Raw genomic sequence first — 5,661 nt, 5'->3', positions numbered from 1 at the left:
ACAAATAAATTAGTTGACATTTCACACTTCTTAAGAGCTACCATGTTAGCCTAACACAAACTTGAGGGGGTGAGAAGGGCACAGTATTCCTACGTCAGAGACAAAGGGATTTATAATCCAGGGCCTCCAATAGCCTGCTCACCAGCACATCAGCCTCATTTTCTCCTGCCCTTGAGTTCTGTCCAGGGTGGATACTTGCAAATATGGGTGCCTTACAAAATTGAAACCTTAAGCTGAGGATACCTGAGACTTACAGTCAGTGTTGCATCTACTTTGTTCTTTGATCTGAAGCAAGGCACTGCCATCATCTCCTGGAAAACCTGCCCCTTGCTCTAGATGAAGCTGCTTGTATGAGAGGTTGCCAAAGCTACTGCTGTACAAATACACTTGAAAAGATAGATAAAAATTGAAGGCAACTCAAGGGCCGGCCAGATAGCTCAGCAGACTAAAGTGCCTGCCTACGCAGAGTGCAGCAGCTGGGAGTCAATCCCCCTCATCTGCCGTGCTGGCCCCACCCCCCAGGGAACGCTGAGACAAATATGACTGGACATGATGGCGCGCGCCTGTAATCTCAGCACTTGGGAGGCTGAAAACAGGAGGATTACTACAAGTCAAATCTGAGTAGTGAAAACCTGTAGACCCTGTACTAAAATACAAAATAAGATAAAATTGAAGACAACTGGAGCTTTATTCACAATGGATGAAGAAACATAGGAGATTTACACAAAATTACTCCCAAGCAGTTGGTTACTCACTTTTCTCCATGTCAAAAGAGAAAGATAAAACGGAAACTAGATGGAAGCACAGAGAAAAATTCTGAACCTCTTCTGGTTTCAATAAACCAATACATAAAGAAGATGGAAGATCATGAGGAAGGATGAAGGGGACATTTGTGAAAGTTTGGAGAAATGAGTAACAAGAAAGTATTGAGCAGATAACACAGAGAGGTCCCGGACATTAACTTGGCTGCTATCCTGAATGAACATCTGTGGCATTCACTGAGAAAACTTGTTGGAAAGCTGTCAGTGTCTGGCTCCCAGAAAGTACTACACAGTGGCCCAAATGGTGTTGCAGGCAACAGTCATGCCTCTCCTTGTAGGAAAATGTAGCTGTCGTAGCTCTCTTTTCATCTTCAGACTTCCTTCCTGCTAACACTGTGGTCTTTCCTTTTTCTAGAGGTAATCATTCTAAACTAAAGGCAGTCCTTAAGAAGATAAACCTATGACTTACTCATGCATGGAAAAAATTATATCTAGTGTTAAATATATTTTCCATAAATAGCAATATTTCACTATGTTTTGTGGTGATAGCCTATACACACTCAAATAATGGATAAAAATTACAAAATAAGAAATTAGTCAAATATAAATTCAGTTCTCCTTTTTATTTCAGCATACTGAAGATAGCCTGACATTAGCCAGTCTGGTGACCTGTCATATTATATAGACAAAACAATATTCAGAACAGTGAAAGCAATACAGTAGAAAAAGAAGCAGGATCTACTTCTGCTTTCTATTCTTGTTCATAAATTACAAAAGTTCTGTGACATTTCCTTTTATGTATTTTTTTTATGTGGTATAGGATCTCACTACACAGGTCAGACTCATAGTGACTCTCCTGTCTCAGCCTCCCCAGCACAGAGATTATCAGGTATGTACCACCATACCCTCTTACCTACTGGCACAGGGAGCTGGCAAAGCATGTGGTAACGGGGCTTGAACTGGCATCCTTGCATTGCCAGGCAGGCGCTTAGACTGCTGAGCTATCTCCCCAGCCCTCTTTGAAGTTTTAATGTGTAGAATGTTTTAAAACTAATACACTTGATCTGCAGCAATCAATCCTCATTTTCCCTCTTCATGTGATACAGGTCTGAAATACTGTATCAGACACCAGATTATTGTGAATCTAATGACTTCACTCCCGGGATGTGTGCTAATGTTTATGTTCATGTTCAATCAAATGTATCCATTTTAAATGAGTGATGTAATTCTATCTTTAGCAGACAAAAATAGCTATTTTGTATACAGCAAAAATGAAAATAAAAAATTGCCAATAGCCAATTAAAGTAGTCAATGAAAACCTCTAATTTAATTTCATTAAATTCTACTCCTGCGCCTGCTCAGGCAGATGCAGGGGCCAGGGGATTCAATCCTTGGTGTGCCATGAGGGCCCCACTCCTGGGGCACGCTGACACGGCAACTGACACTGGCCGTGGTGGTACGCGCCTGTAATCCTAGCGCTTGGGAAGCTGAAAACAGGAGGATCACAATGAGTCCAATCTGTGTAGTGAGACCCTGTAGTCCCCATATTAAATGCATTAAAAAAAAAAAACTACTCCTACATAGTCCCTGGTAGTATTTTTTTACTTCCTTCACTTTGTCAAAGAAAAAAAGAAATCTTCATTTTCATGTACCAAAAATTTGAAGCTATATTCTTTCAGTTCTTAAAGGTAATGGCTATATTTACTTAATTATTTTTTCTTTCAGCATTCATGGTTTGAATTCCCTATTCATCCTGAATATATCTTAATAAGAAGAATACATTAAACAGCCCCATGTACAAGTCTAGTTTTCATCAAAAGGTAGTCATAATGTATCCAACTACATGTTAGCATATAAAAATAGAATTCAAAACTGCATTTCCTGGTCTCCTTTTGGTTAAGAATTTTGACGTAAATAATTTAGGTTCTAACAATTACAATCACATGTACAAAACTTTAAATTAACAAGGAAGGGGCTGGGGAAATGACTCAGTAGAAAAAGCGCTTCTCTGGCAAGTGGAAGGGTCTGAGTTCAATCCATGGTTCCACAAAAAATAATAATAATAATTAATTAAATTAACAAAGACTTAGGGACAAAATTTAGCATGCTTTTTTTTTTTGGAACCGGGGGTTGAACTCAGGCCCTTACGCTTGCTAGGCAAGCACTTATTCTACTGAGCTATTTCCCCAGCCCTTAGCATGATTTTTTGATAGCCATAATTGGACTTAAAAATTCAAGAACCTTGCATAAGTTGGGTTACCTAATTCAACAAGGAGATTCCAATTCCATCACCTTCCTGATAAGAGGAGAATGAGTGAACACAGTAAGGCTGTGGAGCTGACAGCTGAGCTGCTTCTGAACATGCTGGACTGGCAAGAGTTAATGGCAACTTTGGCTGCTTCATTCTGTGATATAAGAGATGGGAAAGTCAAAACATACAGTGAATGCTGAAAACTTTAAACATTACTATAGTAAAGGACATTTAGCCAAGAACCGTGGGATGTGTTCAAAGCAAATAACAAAATCGTTAAAATTAATGGCCATGTGCCTTTCATTGTAATATGTTTTTAGAATTTAAGTGCTCACTTTAGTTTTCCATCAGCTAGTTTTTGATCAACTAAAATTTAAATATTCACTTTAGTTTTTGTTCAACTATTTATGGCAATTTCTGTGAATTAAAAAACATGCAAAGATTCTCCTGGAGAAGACATCCAAATGGCCAACAGATATCTGAAGATGGTCAATTCTCTAAGATAATGCAAATTGATACTGTAGTGATACCATGTCCTTACATCTCACATGTGTTAGCATGACTTCTATCTAAATGTCAAATAATATCACACGTTTGGGAAGGAGTGGAAAAGTACAGCTCTGTTGCTTTGAGACTAAGATGTTAGAGACATTGTAGAAAACAGCATGGAGGATCCTCAAAAGTTTTAACAAATAAAACACCATATAATCCACCAATTCTCTTCCTGGTTACACACATATGCCTGAAAATTACACCACTGTCTACAGGAGATACCTGCACTTCCATGCTCATTGCAGCAGCATGGCTAGCAGCGAACACACAGAAGCAACCTCAGTGTCCGTCTATAGATGCGTAGCTAAAGAGACATGATGTGTTCATGTTGTGAAAATAATTCAGCTCTAACAGAGGACATTTCTTCATTGGTAGGAGCATGGATGAGCCTAGAGGGAAAATTGGTGAGTGAAATAAGCTACACACATATAGACTAGTACAGAATAAGGTTATTTACACATGAAATCAATGAAAGTTGAATTCAGAAAAACTAAGGGTAGGAGAATGGCTATCAGTGGTTGGGATGGGTAAAAGGAGGTGGTTTGGTCAAAAGGTGCTAATGCACAGAACCACAAGTATTAATAACAACAACATATTGTATACTGGAAACTTATTAAAGGAGATCTGCTGTATCACCACATAAGAAAAGCTAACTATGTGAAACGAAGAATATATTTATTAGCATGATTGTAGCAATCATTGCATAATGTGTGTACATATATCAAATTATCACACTGATCACCAAAAGCAAATACATATAAATGCCTAGAAAGAGTGAGAAATGCTACAGGGAAAACAAATGAACATTTGGGTATATTAAAACATTTTATTTTATTAAATTTAAATTGTGCTAAAGTCAATAGCACTTACAACAGGAAAGTAACTTCTATAAATGTTACAGTCCACAAATTTTGTTTTTATTGAAGTAGACATTTTCCTTATTACACAATAGCCTCACCTGCAGAAATAATAAAATAAGACTCAAATAAAATGAAGACAAGACAACATCAAATAAAAACATCAGAAATTTTAGATGTTTTAGAAACATTAGAATATTTCTTGCTAGAAAATGTCTCTTCTACACACTTATGATTAGCTACCTTTTTTTAGAAAACATTATAACTTCTTCACATTATTGAAAGTCTTCAAAAATTACATTTAACTTCTGTGTAGTGTTTTATAAGAGGGATCACTCCTTCCCACTTAGAGTGTTTTACACAGTAAGTGAAGCAGTTTTCCAAAACACTCGAGTCATTTTGAAGTACTCCCTCTTCTCCCCTGGGGAGGGAACCAATTCCTGGACTCATTTCCTTACTCTTTCCTCTCTTCATTCTTTCAGTCAACAAATGTGCTCTGAGTACACATACCTCATTAAGGGCTGCGTTTCAATGTTGAGCCAGTAATGAAGAAATCAAAACAAAACAAAAAACTCAGCCTCCTGATGCTAGTGTTTAGAGTGGGTTGAAGTTAGAGAATACAACAGATAAATAAAATGTGGTAGCACAGGTAATGTCAAATGCTTAGGAGAAAAATAAAGCAGGGTGGGGGAGGGAAAAATTTCAGTAACCGTATTTTGGTTGGGGTCAATGTATCTGTTTCTTAAGGATACCACAGCAAAAATATCCTGAATTAGGTGGTTGAAGTTTATGAAATGTATTGTGTTACATTTCTGCAGGCCAGATTTTGAGATCCAGGCCCTGTCAAGAACTTTGCATTCCCTGGTTTACAGGAGCTTGGCTTAAGTTTGCCCCCCATGGTTACGTGCTGCTCTCTTTAGGTATCTGTTTTCACCAGTCACCTTGTAAAAGGACTGGTCACACTGGATGAAGATCACACCCTACACCACTATGTGCTTATTTCAATCAATTTCGACTGAAGAAAGCCTGTTCAGATAAAATCGCATTCTGACATATTGGGGATTAGGACTTAGCTTTCTTTTTATTTATTTTTTCTTTTTCAAGAGACTCAGTTCAACATACAACAGAGTCTGAGAGAGAGCTCATGAGGAAGAGTGGCATTGATCCAGTTGCTACTATGCTGTCTCTTGGGTAGATGCTTGTTCAAAAAGAAGGGGGTGGTGAATGAAAGCAAGAGACA

The sequence above is a fragment of the Octodon degus genome, unplaced genomic scaffold (assembly GCF_000260255.1).
Source record: "Octodon degus isolate 3935 unplaced genomic scaffold, OctDeg1.0 scaffold00125, whole genome shotgun sequence".
NCBI lineage: Eukaryota > Metazoa > Chordata > Mammalia > Rodentia > Octodontidae > Octodon > Octodon degus.
This window is presented reverse-complemented; position numbering follows the sequence as displayed.